Raw genomic sequence first — 20,642 nt, 5'->3', positions numbered from 1 at the left:
ATAACTTTTGCACATCAGGTCATCCTGCATATTAAGCTCATTACTCTTTTACACACATCTCTGTTTCACACTTCAATATTTTGTCTTCTTTTTGTCTTCATTTATTTATTTTTACTATTTGTATTTTATATGTTGTATTTCTATTGTACATATTAATCAGCATCTGTGTGTGGACAGCAAAGAAAGAATTTCATTGCACAGAGAAATGCCTTTTGATCTTTGGACACAGGACAAAAAACAGTTTGAATTTTGAATCTTGAAATTAAGCACCTAATATCTGTATTTTCCCAATTTGATAAGACATATTTCAGTACTCCAAAACACTTTTATTAGACTGCCAACATGCTTACAAGTAGTAAATCCAGGTTAGTGGATCATAATTAAACATAACTCTGTGGCAAACGCAGAGTTCAGCAGGCCATCAAGGAAGAAGTGACGTGCATTTCTGCAGTGTAAAGATGCACAAATCATTTTCTCCTTAATCTACAGTCACACAAAGCGCCAGGAAAATCTTTGGTGATGTTCTCAGGTGATTCTGACGCTTACTTCCTCGTGATGTCCTCCACACCATCAACCCTCTGTCCTCCTCACAGCTTCTTCCTCAGCTTGCCTTTCTTATGGCCACCCTTCCAAAACCTGACTTTTTCACTTCTCCGAGCCACTTTTTGTTCTTGGAGCGGAGCTTGCTCATCCCCCGCCTGCAGGAACTGGTGCTTCTGCTTTTTCTTGCGCTGCTTCATGATCTGATCCTTTGTTTTCAGCTCCGAGCGTGCTTTGTGGTCACCGGAGCTCTGTACGTTTGGACCTCGTCGGCCACGGCCACGACCTGGGAGAGGCACGACACAACAAAAAGGTTGGAGGTTATAGCTTGCAAGGCTGGAAGAGTGACGTTAAGTATTTACTTTTAGACTTGAGTTAAAACATGGTGGCTGATGGGCTATATTTAACAGGCAGACGTGTTTGTGCTATTCATTTTGATGCCGTCCCTACCTCTTGCTGGCTTCCTGCCTCCTCCGCCTGTTTCTCCGTCTGATCCAGATCCTGTATCATCAATCTTGTATTTTTCTTCCACTCCTCATAACTGACATGTTGTCAAGTGATACAACATCTTCACAATACAGCTTAACATTGTCATAGGAGTAGAGAAGAGGGTCATTAAGAGCAGCACACAGAGAAGCTTTTGTTGGAAGGATACAAGTTCTTCCTGTTCTTCTTGTTACTGATAACCTGACCGCTGTCTGTTTTGATCCTCTTCTTCTGGTCTTCTTTTCCGTTTCTCTCACAAAACGCTTCTTCTTACGGTCCCTAATAAAACAAAGGGGGAAAAAAGACTTTAAATTATAGTTTTAAATGACCATTTTGTGGATATTGAGTCAAACATAGGGAAATTTGTACCATTTCATCATTTTTTTTTCTGCTGGTTAAGGCGATCGCCTTCATCTCCCATGAGATCAAGGACAGCTGAAGAGGCCTGCTGTTCAAAAGCACTGCCCTCTCCACCGAGACTCAACCTGTCGACACGTAACACAGGACAAAACAGCATAAAACACAAAGCCATTCACATTTTTTAAAGAAACAGATGCAACAGTTTAATGCCTCACCCTCTCTCAGAGTCAAAGTCTTTAGGTCTGTAAGGGATATAATACTCTTCATCTTTGCCTGACTGCCTTTTTTTCTTGGTCTTTGGTCGTTCTTCACCATCTTCCTGCTGACCTCTTCTTTTACCACCTACCACCTCTGAAAACACCCCCTGGTGGAAATGGAAAGAATTACATGGTACAAAGTGACAAAACATGATACAGAGATCCTACTATCTTCCTCTTCTAGTTTGTATACAACATCAGCTACATCAAAACTGCATTTTATTTTGCTTCATCTCCATCAGACAGCACAAACAACTTTCTCTTTTTGACTCAAATATTGGTTTTGAATGAAAATGATGAAACAATCCTGGGTGTTGATTCAACTTGTGAGCAGGTTTTCTAATCCACCGTACTATTATTATTGACACTAGTACATGTTCTTGCTGCTGGCGAACTAATACACTTAAGAACATAAAGCAAAGCAAAAAAGTGAAAAGTAGGTCTTGCCTATATAAATAAACATAAGACAATTGTGAGACTTTGACATAGTAACATCTGCAGTAATATTTACACCTCTGATGACATCCCACAAGGGTTAGCTTTATTTTGAAACCAAGATTGTTCACACAAAGTTTGTAATTGCAGAGAAATACTCCATTTATTTTGGTCATTTCATTTTCGAGCAGGAAGCTCACCTTTTTTGTTATACCCTTTAGATGAATAGAGAGTTTTTTAATTAAATACATATTCTTTAAATAATGTTCCCTCTTATAAAAAGTAGGATAATTAAAAACATTTTAAATAAAACAGAAAAATGTCTGTTTTTCTGTTGTCTGTTATATAATATTAGGTATGTTCGTGGCAATTAATTTCTTAATCAGCTAAACAGGTCATTTAAGAAACAGTCAAATATTAAGTTAAATTTGAAAACAGTTTAAAAAAAAATATCCCCATTCCAAAATTTCACACGACAATCTCATTGGCTCACGGAGTGATGATGTCACAAGGTCGCCTTAAGAACCTTTAATCCTTTGAAGTTTTTTCCACAAATAGGGGTGAGACACAGCTATTCTTAGTTCGTTTCTTCGCAGCATTTGTGTTTGCAGCCTTCAAACGTTCACCACAGAAAGTTTTGGAAAGCTTTTCAGAGTCGTCGTGTACAACCTTCAACATGTACCCAACAAGACACCAACCAGAACAAAAAGATCACGCCGCTTCTCCTTCCTGGCGTGGCCGGCCAATTTCCCCAAATGACCTCTTATCCATCCAAAGGGCATTACATGACAGTAGGAAGGAAAACTACCACCTCCAGAATAAAATTCAAAAAATTGAAGAAGAGAAACTTCAACTGGAGGCAGTAGCGGTTTTAGATACGGGCGACACGGGCGGTTGCCCGGGGCGGCATCGTGGTGGGGGCGGCATCACGGGCATCGGCAAAAAAAAATAAAAAATTGCTCGTACTCATGGTGCCCCGACATCAGCCAGCGCATATTGGGAATGGCATAGGCACCGATCGGCTTTCTATCGCCCATTTGCTGGGAGTAAGGGCGCCCGCTGCTTGCGGCGCAGGGAGGAGAGGGCGGGGCGGCGGGGGATTCTCTGGCTGGCTGGAGCAGCATCTAATAACCAACTCGCAAAATAAAACAAAATAAAAACAAACCAACAACACGAAAACACCAGACATTATGATACAGACTTATAATTTGCACCGATGTTTTTCTATATTTCCCTCGGGATGAATAAAGCATAATCAATCAATCAATCAATACGCGAAAAGTGAGCGCGAGAGCCCTCGGTGCGCCTGCTCGCTGCTGAAGTCAAAGTAAACTTTATTGTCATCTCCGCTACATACAGTTCAGTATATTATAGAGAGACGAGACGACGAGGCTCCAGTTACAGCAGTGCAAGTAAACGAACAATAAATATTTAAGAGTAAAAAAATGAATATACACTTTAGGACTCGGGGTAAAGGGATCAATAACAATTTAAAATGTATATTTTATATTTTGTTGATTTAAAGTCTCACACACAACCCGTTTTTAAAGTTTAAAAAAGAGAAAAGAGGAGGAGTGTAGCGACTTCCACAGTCGCTAGAGGCCGGGGACTGAGCCTATTTGCCTGACGCGCTGTCAACTTTACGCAATAATGCGAGAGGTGGAATTGCTTGCTTGTTTATTAAAGTGCTTGAAAAGTTTATAGAGCAATGTGATCGGCTCGCGATTCAAAGTCTTAAAACATCACAGGCTCTAATGCAACAAGGGGAACTCGTTGTGCTGCGGTCAACAAAAATACAGCTACCCAGCCCTGCTCTGTCAAAATCAAAGCAGTGAAAGACAGACTGACAACGCCCTCTTAATGTCACCGCTACCACCCACGTGACTCCTGTTACACATCACCATAGCAACCAAACAAATGAAAACCCAGTGATCATTAAAATTCAATACATTTAATTATGGCTCCTACAAGAAGAAACGAGCAAAAGATACAGGTAAGCAGATGTGTCATTGGATAAAGGCAGGTCATGTATCCTAAAACTTTCAGAATACTTTCTTAATTATGTGGGTTACAGCTCCTCCAAGAAGAAATGGTAAAAATAGTTACAGTAACAGACTAAACTCCAAACAATATATACAATAATATAATATTAATATAATAGTAATTAGTCAGTGTCAATTGTTGATTTGTCCTGTTCTCATTGTATGACGAATTATGATGTCTGTTTAGTAGCCGTTTGCATACTATATTTTCTCTGTCTTCATATATGTGTGTGTGTGTGTGGGGGGGGGGAGGGAGTGTTCGCCCAGGGCGCCAAATAGGCTAGGACCGCCACTGACTGGAGGAGAAGTGTAGACAGATGGAAGCGCAAAATAAAAACCTGGAGGAAAGACAACAACGCCAGCCCGACATAGAAATTATTAATGAGGGCTGGGGAATCAGGTTTGGACAAGCCGAGAGCAGATCGTCTTCCTGATTAAAGAAAACAAGCAGAAGACGGCGGAACTAAAGGAGATGTCCAACCAGCTTCAAGACAGCAAAGCTACTGTTGAGAAGACAGAATGGGATCTCCAATATATGGACCAAATGAATCAGCTGCTCCAAACAAAGTTCGATGAAGCTGTGAAAAGAAATAAAGAAATCCTCCAACAGAAGGAAGAACAGGAGACAAAGCAAATAGACTTGCAGCACAAACTCAAAGTCACGGAGGAAAAATACAGAATGCTGAAAGAAAAGTTGGATGAAGCACTGTGCCAAAATAAAGTCCTTCTTCAAGAGAAAGTGCAACAGCAAGAAACATTGAAAGAAGAGAAACGTATTGTCAAAGACTTTGAGGGTAAAAATCTAAAACTGCAACAGTTTTGTAATGAACTGAAGAACAAAACAAGTGAACTAGAAGGGGAAAAGGAAAAACTGGACAAAAGATGCTCACAGATGCAGAAAAGGATTGATCACATGGCGAGAAACAACTCCGAGCTCACTAAGGGGATATTGTTGAATACAACAACTTGAAGCGCAAACACACTGAAATGCAGGCGCAAAAGCAACACCAAGACAAAATACATGACGACCTGCAGCGTACTCTCCAAGACATCCACAGAAGAAATGAGGAGTTAGAAGACATGTACAAAGAAGTACAAGAGAGAAATGCAGACATGCACAAGGACAAGCTAATGCAGGAGGCAACATCCAAAGAACTCAAAGAAAAGCTTGAAGAAAACAAGCAGCATTAGAAGAGGTGGAGCAAACATGCAAGAAACTTGACAAGCAAAACGCAGAAACAATCGATCAGTTGAGAACCCTCATCTTGGAGAAAAAGGCGCTTGTGGAAAAGTCCATGAAAAAAAAGAAAAAATGCTTCCGCTTGCCCTGGAGGAGGGACTCTACTGCTTCACCTGATGTAGCCTCGTCTTGCTCCACCTCTGTCCTTCCCCCCAACCAGTCCCGGCAGTTGACTGTCCCCTCCTGAGCCTGGTTCTGCCGGAGGTTTCTGCCCGTTTAAAGGCAGTTTTTCCTCCCCACTGTCGCCTAGTGCTTGCTCAGAGGGGATTGTTGGGGTTTTCTCTCTTTTACCTTGTTTCATTATTTACTTGTTTAACATTTTTGTTCTTACTTCATTTTACCTTGTTTCATTAGTTACTTGTTTAACATTTTTGTTCTTACTTCATTTTACCTTGTTTCATTATTTACTTGTTTAACATTTTTTGTTCTTACTTCATTTTACCTTGTTTCATTAGTTACTTGTTTAACATTTTTGTTCTTACTTCATTTTACCTTGTTTCATTATTTACTTGTTTAACTTTTTTTGACTTACTTGTTTATAATAAACCAATTGAATTTATCTTTTGAGTATTTTTCGTCTAATCTTTACAGAATTTTTCAAAACATTCATATCTGTCGCTTATTTTCTTCTTGAAACCTCATAAATGGTGAAGGAAAACCCTGGAACATGGTTTGAAACACTGAAATTGTTTCAGCTCAAACCGCCAAAGTCATACGTGTGTGTGTGTGTGTGTGTGTGTGTGTGTGTGTGTGTGTGTGTGTGTGTGTGTGTGTGTGTGTGTGTGTGTGTGTGTGTCACAGGTGACACGGTGTCACTGATTAGGTCATCATGTTTAGGCTCATTCACTCGAGAAATTATTTAGGCCAAATCTTTAAAACTGTATCATTGCATACACATTTTCAATTCATTTCAATCACAAATGCAGAAGTAATTATTTGCAGTATCTTATCTCATTTATTATGAGAACGTCATGCCTGATCATTTGCACCCACACCATCAAAAATGGGGCAAAAGGGAGGAGATCGCATTTAATCGGTTATAACAAGAGGTCAGAAATATAAGTGCTGCAGAAACCTCTGAATCTCAGCTAAAAGCTCATGTAAACCATTTCTACAATCACCAAACAAAGCAAAGGAGCAGTTACGTCACCATGAATCTGTGGACAGGTAATATCCATATTTTGATTTATGATTTCCTGGAGTTCAATGTGTGTGCTTAATCCTTTATGAAACTGATCTGAACCTGCAACTACAACGATCCAGGGAGGAAAGAAGAAGCAATACTTCACCCATGCTTACATTTAGATCACTCTCCTCCTTTTCTGTGATGTCACAGTCAGCAGTAGTGGTGGGGTTGATTGGCTGCTGCAGCCTGCTTTCTGCAGCTCGGTCCTCTCTGCTTGCTGAATTTGTCCACTAGCCCAGTGTCTTTAGAGCGTTTGGCCCGCATCACCTCACTGGCTGGTGTTTTACTACTGGAGTTGATTTCAAGATGGTCTATTTCAGGAGAGAATTATATGTTTCTTTGCTTATTAGAACACATTTTACCAGAAAATGCAGCGCTGTGACGTGTCTGCATCAAACTCACCGCTTTGGATTTGTAGCTCTTGATGGCATCGACTATTTGAAGGCACTCCAGTTCCATTTTTTCAGACCACACCCTGAAACAAATTAAATCAAATTCTCTTACTTAACTGCCATCAGTTCCTCACTGTTCCTTTTGATTATTTTCATAATTTCCCTCTTCTTGTTATAATTTATCCTCCTTTGAACTTACCGAGTACTGGATGGACACCCATGCTGGACAGATCTATGTTTTTAACCCGTCTGATGGACTCCGGCGAGGGGTTTGGCCGCGACTTGAGGTACTGCTTGTAGGCGTTCTCTGAGACACGGAGCAGATTTTGCAGGTCCAGCGAAGTTTTCGTGAGACGTGATCAGATGAGCACTTTCATCATCCAAGATCCTCTGAGGGACTCGACCAAACACACCTTCTGAATCTGAGTACGAAAAGAAATGCAGACATTTCAATACAGTGACAGATAAAAGAGCACTAAATAAAGTTTATTAGCAACCTCAAATGTGTAGCACATCAGTTAAACTGTTCATCTGTCACTTTAAGACCTGACAGGCATGCAGTAGAGTCTACCTTCTGTGTGTTCAGGCGAAGCAAACTGAACTGGTCGCCCTAGGAAGAGGTGGAGGTCGTAGACATAAGGCATTTCATCAGGACAAATCAGACTATAGGCTGTGCCACTTCGCCCGCTCTCGTCCCACACGCCCTGATGGGAAAGACAGGGGAAAAATACACGTAATGCTGGCCTAATCATTTCAAATTAAAGAGGCTGAATCACTTTGTTCGTTCTGCATACAGCTGCTCACCAACTCTGTGCAAGAAGAGTTTGGCCTTGGAGGGGAAGTTGTAATTGATGACATTATCCAGCAGGGGGATGTCTATACCACGAGCAGCAACATCAGTCACCAGAAGCACCATGGCTTTCCGGTGCACAAATTTCCCAATGTTGATCTTCCTGGCAGTCTGATCAAGGGCGCTGTAGATGTAGGCACACTCTAAACCTTCTGACGACAGCAGCTGGACATCAGAAAAAAATAAGAAGTCAACTAAAGCTCTAGTTTTTAAACAATATTTAACATTCTCACAAATCTATGCTACACTGTTATCTTACCTCCTTTAGGTACTCCACATGGTGTTTGGTGGCAGCAAAGACCACTGTCTGTTCCTGAGGCTTCACTACGTTCCTCAGGAGGTGGAGCAGCAGAGCCGGCTTGTCATCCACACGCAGGTGGAAGAATGACAGCTGATGGAAGTTAGAAGAAATGAAAACATGCTCAAAGCCATGGAAACATCCAGGTGACTGTAAGGACTTTTGCTTTGGGCTTTACATTTAAATCATTCAACATTTCTGGGAGAAGAATACAAAAGGTTTGAATAGCAAGTGTCTGAAGACAGAGCACCAAGAAAGACCAAGACACTGACACAGAAGCTGAATTAACATAAGTTAGCATGTAGAGTAGATGCAATAATCCTGTACCGAGGTTGTTAAAAATGTATCAAAACCTTCCATCTAATTTCTCAGATTAAACAAAAGGTAAATAAAACAAAAGCAAGTTCTGCCTTTTTACCTTCATCTGATCACTGAGCTTTGAATCCACATCCAAACGAATCAGAACAGGTTCTGTCAGGCCTGGGAAAAAAGTTTGTATACACCAGTGTGAATATAATTCCACAGGGTGTTCATGCTTATCGTACATGCACATGTAAATATACAGATACAATGAATAATAATATCTGTAAATACATCTACGTTCATTTTGTAGAATATGATCATGTCGCAAAGCCCAAAATAAATATTTGTAGATGTGTGTGCATGTAAAAAATAAGGTTAATGGACAATCGCTTATATTTTCTCTCTCTCTCTTTTTTAACAAGTAACTGAGGCTTAAAGTGATACTAACAAATTAAAATGCATTCAGGATTTAAATCACAACATGAGTACCAGGTTCAGTTTTGGCCTCTGTTATAAAAGTTGCATTAAATACAAAGATCTGCTTACTTTACCCACAGAAAGATAAGTCGATGCGTTTTATGAACGGGTGTGATATAAAGAGTCCACTACTGGGAAATATGACAGTGCTCCATCTCCATGGTTACTCTGTTGTGTTTGGACCAATCAATTGTTTTTCATCTTCAGCTGCATTCACACAGACAACTGCAAACCTCAAGTCTTCATGAGCCAGGAGCCAGCAGCAATCAATAAATGGTATGCATGCATATCATCCCGAAACAACAGGAGCATTATAATCACATCCAGATGGACTAAATTAAAATTTGATCTCATACTGCTGTTGTGATTTGGCCCCATATGCATAAAACTGAATTGAACTACATTTAATTTCTTTTGTAAATTTATCTAGTAATTTCCAATTTTATGAATAAAAATAAATGTGGATATTATAGGCATATAAAGTAACTGATGGCTTGGTCATTGTTGCTTTTTATAAAACAGGAATTATGTTTCTTGTTTTGTTGGTTTGTTATTTTTGTTGTTTAAGTGAACATGCCCAATACAGTTATAATAAAGGTCGTCAATGTCACAGTTAGCTTAGACCATACACGTCAAATTTCCTGTCTTCAAACTTTCCTTCCCTAAATGTAAGTGACTTACAGAAAAGAAAACTTGACCAGACAAGATTAAAAATATTTTAAAACTGGACATATAAATAATGTTTACTATTATGTCTGCGCTTTACGGAGCGGAGATGTTAAAATTACTAAATTACTTAAGGAAAAAACTTCTATACCAGAACAATAACTGAAAAACAATATACAATAACATAGTACAGACTCACTATCCACTAACCTATTCAGCTGCTTGTTAATGCACATATCTAAACAGCCAATCACACGCCAGAAAAAAAGGAAGGTGATTTAAGTGACTTTGAAGGCAGCATTGCTGTTGGTGACAGATGGGCTATTTTACGTTTTTCAGACACTCCTGATCTTCTCAGATTTTCTCAGGAATTTACAGAGAATAGTCCAAACAGAAAAGCAAAATAAACATTTCCCTGGGTAAAAATGCCTTGTTGATGCCAGAAGTCAGAGGGGCATGGCCATGCTGAAGGCAAGAGGAATTCTAAGCCAGTTTCTCAACCCAGCCCATCTGATATCAAAAACCACAACACATTCAAAGTCAATTAAAAGTCGCCTTTCTTGCCCGTTCCGATGCTCGCTTTGAACTTTGAAATGAGACCACTTGGACAGCGGTAATGATAAATAATTGTGAATAGGACATGTTTACAGAATTTAATGTGGTTTTTATACAGCACCTAACTAAGTACTCCAAATTACACATCAGACGCCATTGCTGCTGCCCTTCACTATTCCCTCTCCCATCTGGAAAACAAAGACTTATACATCCAAGTACTTTTTGTTGATTACAGCTCCACCTTCAATACAGTCATCCCTTACAAACTCACTCACAAGCTGGCAACACTCGGCCTGCACCCCACCCTCTGTGGCTGGCTACTGGACTTTTTGACTGGCAGGCCCCAGTCCGTCAGGATTGGCAACAGGACTTCAGCCAGTATTATTACAAACGCTGGCGCTCCACAAGGTTGCGTCCTCAGTCCCATCCTCTACACCCTGTACACCCACGACTGTGTCACCTCCAACCAAGATAACATCATTTTGAAGTTCGCGAACGACGCTGCAGTGATTGGTCGCATCACTGGAGGGGAAGAAGCAGCTTACAGGAGAGAGGTGGCCGGTCTGGTGTCATGCTGTGAGGACAACAACCTCACCCTCAACACTGATAAGACAAAGGAGATAATAGTGGACACGAGGATGAAGAGGAGGCCTCACCAACCGCTGTTTATCCGGGGCTTGAAGTGGAGAGGGTGAGCAGCTTTAGATACCTGGGCGTCTACATCTCTGAGGACCTCACCTGGACACCGAACACCACACAGCTGGTCAAGTCCAGAGTCCAGAGGAGAGCTGCCTCCATCCTCAAAGACCCCACACACACCCAACACGGACCGTTCACACTTCTGCCCTTGAGACGAAGGTTCAGAAGTGTGAAATCCAGAACATCCAGACTCAACAACTCCTTCTTCCCCACTGCTATCAGGCTCATGGACAGCTGACCTATTTTTGAACAGTAATAATAACTTTTGCACATCAGGTCATCCTGCATATTAAGCTCATTACTCTTTTACACACATCTCTGTTTCACACTTCAATATTTTGTCTTCTTTTTGTCTTCATTTATTTATTTTTACTATTTGTATTTTATATGTTGTATTTCTATTGTACATATTAATCAGCATCTGTGTGTGGACAGCAAAGAAAGAATTTCATTGCACAGAGAAATGCCTTTTTGATCTTTGGACACAGGACAAAAAACAGTTTGAATTTTGAATCTTGAAATTAAGCACCTAATATCTGTATTTTCCCAATTTGATAAGACATATTTCAGTACTCCAAAACACTTTTATTAGACTGCCAACATGCTTACAAGTAGTAAATCCAGGTTAGTGGATCATAATTAAACATAACTCTGTGGCAAACGCAGAGTTCAGCAGGCCATCAAGGAAGAAGTGACGTGCATTTCTGCAGTGTAAAGATGCACAAATCATTTTCTCCTTAATCTACAGTCACACAAAGCGCCAGGAAAATCTTTGGTGATGTTCTCAGGTGATTCTGACGCTTACTTCCTCGTGATGTCCTCCACACCATCAACCCTCTGTCCTCCTCACAGCTTCTTCCTCAGCTTGCCTTTCTTATGGCCACCCCTTCCAAAACCTGACTTTTCACTTCTCCGAGCCACTTTTTGTTCTTGGGCGGAGCTTGCTCATCCCCCGCCCTGCAGGAACTGGTGCTTCTGCTTTTTCTTGCGCTGCTTCATGATCTGATCCTTTGTTTTCAGCTCCGAGCGTGCTTTGTGGTCACCGGAGCTCTGTACGTTTGGACCTCGTCGGCCACGGCCACGACCTGGGAGAGGCACGACACAACAAAAAGGTTGGAGGTTATAGCTTGCAAGGCTGGAAGAGTGACGTTAAGTATTTACTTTTAGACTTGAGTTAAAACATGGTGGCTGATGGGCTATATTTAACAGGCAGACGTGTTTGTGCTATTCATTTTGATGCCGTCCTACCTCTTGCTGGCTTCCTGCCTCCTCCGCCTGTTTCTCCGTCTGATCCAGATCCTGTATCATCAATCTTGTATTTTTCTTCCACTCCTCATAACTGACATGTTGTCAGTGATACAACATCTTCACAATACAGCTTAACATTGTCATAGGAGTAGAGAAGAGGGTCATTAAGAGCAGCACACAGAGAAGCTTTTTGTTGGAAGGATACAAGTTCTTCCTGTTCTTCTTGTTACTGATAACCTGACCGCTGTCTGTTTTGATCCTCTTCTTCTGGTCTTCTTTTCCCGTTTCTCTCACAAAACGCTTCTTCTTACGGTCCCTAATAAAACAAAGGGGGGAAAAAAGACTTTAAATTATAGTTTTAAATGACCATTTTGTGGATATTGAGTCAAACATAGGGAAATTTGTACCATTTCATCATTTTTTTCTGCTGGTTAAGGCGATCGCCTTCATCTCCCATGAGATCAAGGACAGCTGAAGAGGCCTGCTGTTCAAAAGCACTGCCCTCTCCACCGAGACTCAACCTGTCGACACGTAACACAGGACAAAACAGCATAAAACACAAAGCCATTCACATTTTTTAAAGAAACAGATGCAACAGTTTAATGCCTCACCCTCTCTCAGAGTCAAAGTCTTTAGGTCTGTAAGGGATATAATACTCTTCATCTTTGCCTGACTGCCTTTTTTTTTTTCTTGGTCTTTGGTCGTTCTTCACCATCTTCCTGCTGACCTCTTCTTTTACCACCTACCACCTCTGAAAACACCCCTGGTGGAAATGGAAAGAATTACATGGTACAAAGTGACAAAACATGATACAGAGATCCTACTATCTTCCTCTTCTAGTTTGTATACAACATCAGCTACATCAAAACTGCATTTTATTTTGCTTCATCTCCATCAGACAGCACAAACAACTTTCTCTTTTGACTCAAATATTGGTTTTGAATGAAAATGATGAAACAATCCTGGGTGTTGATTCAACTTGTGAGCAGGTTTTCTAATCCACCGTACTATTATTATTGACACTAGTACATGTTCTTGCTGCTGGCGAACTAATACACTTAAGAACATAAAGCAAAGCAAAAAAGTGAAAAGTAGGTCTTGCCTATATAAATAAACATAAGACAATTGTGAGACTTTGACATAGTAACATCTGCAGTAATATTTACACCTCTGATGACATCCCACAAGGGTTAGCTTTATTTTGAAACCAAGATTGTTCACACAAAGTTTGTAATTGCAGAGAAATACTCCATTTATTTTGGTCATTTCATTTTCGAGCAGGAAGCTCACCTTTTTGTTATACCCTTTAGATGAATAGAGAGTTTTTAATTAAATACATATTCTTTAAATAATGTTCCCTCTTATAAAAAGTAGGATAATTAAAAACATTTTAAATAAAACAGAAAAATGTCTGTTTTTCTGTTGTCTGTTATATAATATTAGGTATGTTCGTGGCAATTAATTTCTTAATCAGCTAAACAGGTCATTTAAGAAACAGTCAAATATTAAGTTAAATTTGAAAACAGTTTAAAAAAAAAATCCCCATTCCAAAATTTCACACGACAATCTCATTGGCTCACGGAGTGATGATGTCACAAGGTCGCCTAAGAACCTTTAATCCTTTGAAGTTTTTTCCACAAATAGGGGTGAGACACAGCTATTCTTAGTTCGTTTCTTCAAGCAGCATTTGTGTTTGCAGCCTTCAAACGTTCACCACAGAAAGTTTTGAAAGCTTTTCAGAGTCGTCGTGTACAACCTTCAACATGTACCCAACAAGACACCAACCAGAACAAAAGATCACGCCGCTTCTCCTTCCTGGCGTGGCCGGCCAATTTCCCCAAATGACCTCTTATCCATCCAAAGGGCATTACATGACAGTAGGAAGGAAAACTACCACCTCCAGAATAAAATTCAAAAAATTGAAGAAGAGAAACTTCAACTGGAGGAGAAGTGTAGACAGATGGAAGCGCAAAATAAAAACCTGGAGGAAAGACAACAACGCCAGCCCGACATAGAAATTATTAATGAGGGCTGGGGAATCAGGTTTGGACAAGCCCGAGAGCAGATCGTCTTCCTGATTAAAGAAAACAAGCAGAAGACGGCGGAACTAAAGGAGATGTCCAACCAGCTTCAAGACAGCAAAGCTACTGTTGAGAAGACAGAATGGGATCTCCAATATATGGACCAAATGAATCAGCTGCTCCAAACAAAGTTCGATGAAGCTGTGAAAAGAAATAAAGAAATCCTCCAACAGAAGGAAGAACAGGAGACAAAGCAAATAGACTTGCAGCACAAACTCAAAGTCACGGAGGAAAAATACAGAATGCTGAAAGAAAAGTTGGATGAAGCACTGTGCCAAAATAAAGTCCTTCTTCAAGAGAAAGTGCAACAGCAAGAAACATTGAAAGAAGAGAAACGTATTGTCAAAGACTTTGAGGGTAAAATCTAAAACTGCAACAGTTTTGTAATGAACTGAAGAACAAAACAAGTGAACTAGAAGGGGAAAAGGAAAAACTGGACAAAAGATGCTCACAGATGCAGAAAAGGATTGATCACATGGCGAGAAACAACTCCGAGCTCACTAAGGGGATATTGTTGGAATACAACAACTTGAAGCGCAAACACACTGAAATGCAGGCGCAAAAGCAACACCAAGACAAAATACATGACGACCTGCAGCGCACTCTCCAAGACATCCACAGAAGAAATGAGGAGTTAGAAGACATGTACAAAGAAGTACAAGAGAGAAATGCAGACATGCACAAGGACAAGCTAATGCAGGAGGCAACATCCAAAGAACTCAAAGAAAAGCTTGAAGAAAAACAAGCAGCATTAGAAGAGGTGGAGCAAACATGCAAGAAACTTGACAAGCAAAACGCAGAAACAATCGATCAGTTGAGAACCCTCATCTTGGAGAAAAAGGCGCTTGTGGAAAAGTCCATGAAAAAAAGAAAAATGCTTCCGCTTGCCCTGGAGGAGGGACTCTACTGCTTCACCTGATGTAGCCTCGTCTTGCTCCACCTCTGTCCTTCCCCCAACCAGTCCCGGCAGTTGACTGTCCCCTCCTGAGCCTGGTTCTGCCGGAGGTTTCTGCCCGTTTAAAGGCAGTTTTTCCTCCCCACTGTCGCCTAGTGCTTGCTCAGAGGGGATTGTTGGGGTTTTCTCTCTTTTACCTTGTTTCATTAGTTACTTGTTTAACATTTTTGTTCTTACTTCATTTTACCTTGTTTCATTATTTACTTGTTTAACATTTTTGTTCTTACTTCATTTTACCTTGTTTCATTAGTTACTTGTTTAACATTTTGTTCTTACTTCATTTTACCTTGTTTCATTATTTACTTGTTTAACTTTTTTGACTTACTTGTTTATAATAAACCAATTGAATTTATCTTTTGAGTATTTTTCGTCTAATCTTTACAGAATTTTTCAAAACACATTCATATCTGTCGCTTATTTTCTTCTTGAAACCTCATAAATGGTGAAGGAAAAACCCTGGAACATGGTTTGAAACACTGAAATTGTTTCAGCTCAAACCGCCAAAGTCATACGTGTGTGTGTGTGTGTGTGTGTGTGTGTGTGTGTGTGTGTGTGTGTGTGTGTGTGTGTGTGTGTGTGTGTGTGTGTGTGTGTGTGTGTGTGTCACAGGTGACACGGTGTCACTGATTAGGTCATCATGTTTAGGCTCATTCACTCGAGAAATTATTTAGGCCAAATCTTTAAAACTGTATCATTGCATACACATTTTCAATTCATTTCAATCACAAATGCAGAAGTAATTATTTGCAGTATCTTATCTCATTTATTATGAGAACGTCATGCCTGATCATTTGCACCCACACCATCAAAAATGGGGCAAAAGGGAGGAGATCGCATTTAATCGGTTATAACAAGAGGTCAGAAATATAAGTGCTGCAGAAACCTCTGAATCTCAGCTAAAAGCTCATGTAAACCATTTCTACAATCACCAAACAAAGCAAAGGAGCAGTTACGTCACCATGAATCTGTGGACAGGTAATATCCATATTTTGATTTATGATTTCCTGGAGTTCAATGTGTGTGCTTAATCCTTTATGAAACTGATCTGAACCTGCAACTACAACGATCCAGGGAGGAAAGAAAGAAGCAATACTTCACCCATGCTTACATTTAGATCACTCTCCTCCTTTTCTGTGATGTCACAGTCAGCAGTAGTGGTGGGGTTGATTGGCTGCTGCAGCCTGCTTTCTGCAGCTCGGTCCTCTCTCTGCTTGCTGAATTTGTCCACTAGCCCAGTGTCTTTAGAGCGTTTGGCCCGCATCACCTCACTGGCTGGTGTTTTACTACTGGAGTTGATTTCAAGATGGTCTATTTCAGGAGAGAATTATATGTTTCTTTGCTTATTAGAACACATTTTACCAGAAAATGCAGCGCTGTGACGTGTCTGCATCAAACTCACCGCTTTGGATTTGTAGCTCTTGATGGCATCGACTATTTGAAGGCACTCCAGTTCCATTTTTTCAGACCACACCCTGAAACAAATTAAATCAAATTCTCTTACTTAACTGCCATCAGTTCCTCACTGTTCCTTTTGATTATTTTCATAATTTCCCTCTTCTTGTTATAATTTATCCTCCTTTGAACTTACCGAGTACTGGATGGACACCCATGCTGGACAGATCTATGTTTTTAACCCGTCTGATGGACTCCGGCGAGGGGTTTGGCCGCGACTTGAGGTACTGCTTGTAGGCGTTCTCTGAGACACGGAGCAGATTTTGCAGGTCCAGCGAAGTTTTCGTGAGACGTGATCAGATGAGCACTTTCATCATCCAAGATCCTCTGAGGGACTCGACCAAACACACCTTCTGAATCTGAGTACGAAAAAGAAATGCAGACATTTCAATACAGTGACAGATAAAAAGAGCACTAAATAAAGTTTATTAGCAACCTCAAATGTGTAGCACATCAGTTAAACTGTTCATCTGTCACTTTAAGACCTGACAGGCATGCAGTAGAGTCTACCTTCTGTGTGTTCAGGCGAAGCAAACTGAACTGGTCGCCCTAGGAAGAGGTGGAGGTCGTAGACATAAGGCATTTCATCAGGACAAATCAGACTATAGGCTGTGCCACTTCGGCCCGCTCGTCCCACACGCCCTGATGGGAAAGACAGGGGGAAAAATACACGTAATGCTGGCCTAATCATTTCAAATTAAAGAGGCTGAATCACTTTGTTCGTTCTGCATACAGCTGCTCACCAACTCTGTGCAAGAAGAGTTTGGCCTTGAGGGAAGTTGTAATTGATGACATTATCCAGCAGGGGATGTCTATACCACGAGCAGCAACATCAGTCACCAGAAGCACCATGGCTTTCCGGTGCACAAATTTCCCAATGTTGATCTTCCTGGCAGTCTGATCAAGGGCACTGTAGATGTAGGCACACTCTAAACCTTCTGACGACAGCAGCTGGACATCAGAAAAAAATAAGAAGTCAACTAAAGCTCTAGTTTTTTAAACAATATTTAACATTCTCACAAATCTATGCTACACTGTTATCTTACCTCCTTTAGGTACTCCACATGGTGTTTGGTGGCAGCAAAGACCACTGTCTGTTCCTGAGGCTTCACTACGTTCCTCAGGAGGTGGAGCAGCAGAGCCGGCTTGTCATCCACACGCAGGTGGAAGAATGACAGCTGATGGAAGTTAGAAGAAATGAAAACATGCTCAAAGCCATGGAAACATCCAGGTGACTGTAAGGACTTTTGCTTTGGGCTTTACATTTAAATCATTCAACATTTCTGGGAGAAGAATACAAAAGGTTTGAATAGCAAGTGTCTGAAGACAGAGCACCAAGAAAGACCAAGACACTGACACAGAAGCTGAATTAACATAAGTTAGCATGTAGAGTAGATGCAATAATCCTGTACCGAGGTTGTTAAAAATGTATCAAAACCTCCCATCTAATTTCTCAGATTAAACAAAAGGTAAATAAAACAAAAGCAAGTTCTGCCTTTTTACCTTCATCTGATCACTGAGCTTTGAATCCACATCCAAACGAATCAGAACAGGTTCTGTCAGGCCTGGGAAAAAAGTTTGTATACACCAGTGTGAATATAATTCCACAGGGTGTTCATGCTTATCGTACATGCACATGTAAATATACAGATACAATGAATAATAATATCTGTAAATACATCTACGTTCATTTTGTAGAATATGATCATGTCGCAAAGCCCAAAATAAATATTTGTAGATGTGTGCATGTAAAAATAAGGTTAATGGACAATCGCTTATATTTTCTCTCTCTCTTTTTTAACAAGTAACTGAGGCTTAAAGTGATACTAACAAATTAAAATGCATTCAGGATTTAAATCACAACATGAGTACCAGGTTCAGTTTTGACCTCTGTTATAAAAGTTGCATTAAATACAAAGATCTGCTTACTTTACCCACAGAAAGATAAGTCGATGCGTTTTATGAACGGGTGTGATATAAAGAGTCCACTACTGGGAAATATGACAGTGCTCCATCTCCATGGTTACTCTGTTGTGTTTGGACCAATCAATTGTTTTTCATCTTCAGCTGCATTCACACAGACAACTGCAAACCTCAAGTCTTCATGAGCCAGGAGCCAGCAGCAATCAATAAATGGTATGCATGCATATCATCCCGAAACAACAGGAGCATTATAATCACATCCAGATGGACTAAATTAAAATTTGATCTCATACTGCTGTTGTGATTTGGCCCCATATGCATAAAACTGAATTGAACTACATTTAATTTCTTTTGTAAATTTATCTAGTAATTTCCAATTTTATGAATAAAAATAAATGTGGATATTATAGGCATATAAAGTAACTGATGGCTTGGTCATTGTTGCTTTTTATAAAACAGGAATTATGTTTCTTGTTTTGTTGGTTTGTTATTTTTGTTGTTTAAGTGAACATGCCCAATACAGTTATAATAAAGGTCGTCAATGTCACAGTTAGCTTAGACCATACACGTCAAATTTCCTGTCTTCAAACTTTCCTTCCCTAAATGTAAGTGACTTACAGAAAAGAAAACTTGACCAGACAAGATTAAAAATATTTTAAAACTGGACATATAAATAATGTTTACTATTATGTCTGCGCTTTACGGAGCGGAGATGTTAAAATTACTAAATTACTTAAGGAAAAAAACTTCTATACCAGAACAATAACTGAAAAAACAATATACAATAACATAGTACAGACTCACTATCCACTAACCTATTCAGCTGCTTGTTAATGCACATATCTAAACAGCCAATCACACGCCAGAAAAAAAAGGAAGGTGATTTAAGTGACTTTGAAGGCAGCATTGCTGTTGGTGACAGATGGGCTACTTTATGTTTTTCAGACACTCCTGATCTTCTCAGATTTTCTCAGGAATTTACAGAGAATAGTCCAAACAGAAAAGCGAAATAAACATTTCCCTGGGTAAAAATGCCTTGTTGATGCCAGAAGTCAGAGGGGCATGGCCATGCTGAAGGCAAGAGGAATTCTAAGCCAGTTTCTCAACCCAGCCCATCTGATATCAAAACCACAACACATTCAAAGTCAATTAAAAGTCGCCTTTCTTGCCCGTTCCGATGCTCGCTTTGAACTTTGAAATGAGACCACTTGGACAGCGGTAATGATAAATAATTGTGAATAGGACATGTTTACAGAATTTAATGTGGTTTTATACAGCACCTAACTAAGTACTCCAAATTACACATCAGACGCCATTGCTGCTGCCCTTCACTATTCCCTCTCCCATCTGGAAAACAAAGACTTATACATCCAAGTACTTTTTGTTGATTACAGCTCCACCTTCAATACAGTCATCCTTACAAACTCACTCACAAGCTGGCAACACTCGGCCTGCACCCCACCCTCTGTGGCTGGCTACTGGACTTTTTGACTGGCAGGCCCCAGTCCGTCAGGATCGGCAACAGGACTTCAGCCAGTATTATTACAAACGCTGGCGTTCCACAAGGTTGCGTCCTCAGTCCCATCCTCTACACCCTGTACACCCACGACTGTGTCACCTCCAACCAAGATAACATCATTTTGAAGTTCGCGAACGACGCTGCAGTGATTGGTCGCATCACTGGAGGGGAAGAAGCAGCTTACAGGAGAGAGGTGGCCGGTCTGGTGTCATGCTGTGAGGACAACAACCTCACCCTCAACACTGATAAGACAAAGGAGATAATAGTGGACACGAGGATGAAGAGGAGGCCTCACCAACCGCTGTTTATCCGGGGCTTGAAGTGGAGAGGGTGAGCAGCTTTAGATACCTGGGCGTCTACATCTCTGAGGACCTCACCTGGACACCGAACACCACACAGCTGGTCAAGTCCAGAGTCCAGAGGAGAGCTGCCTCCATCCTCAAAGACCCCACACACACCCAACACGGACCGTTCACACTTCTGCCCTTGAGACGAAGGTTCAGAAGTGTGAAATCCAGAACATCCAGACTCAACAACTCCTTCTTCCCCACTGCTATCAGGCTCATGGACAGCTGACCTATTTTTGAACAGTAATAATAACTTTTGCACATCAGGTCATCCTGCATATTAAGCTCATTACTCTTTTACACACATCTCTGTTTCACACTTCAATATTTT

The 20,642-nt window shown here is 40.5% G+C and overlaps 2 pseudogenes; both read right to left on the bottom strand.

Moving 5' to 3' along the window:
- Nucleotides 1–587: 587 nt before the first annotated feature.
- On the bottom strand, nt 588–8,708 carry LOC120441082 (annotated as a pseudogene).
- A 2,642-nt stretch (nt 8,709–11,350) lies between these two features.
- LOC120441283 lies at nt 11,351–18,169 on the bottom strand (annotated as a pseudogene).
- Between the last annotated feature and the right edge of the window lie 2,473 nt (nt 18,170–20,642).

The sequence above is a fragment of the Oreochromis aureus genome, linkage group 7, assembly GCF_013358895.1.
Source record: "Oreochromis aureus strain Israel breed Guangdong linkage group 7, ZZ_aureus, whole genome shotgun sequence".
Taxonomy (NCBI): Eukaryota; Metazoa; Chordata; class Actinopteri; order Cichliformes; family Cichlidae; genus Oreochromis; species Oreochromis aureus.
Note: the sequence above shows the minus strand (reverse complement) of the source record. Positions and strands in the feature narration are given on the sequence as shown.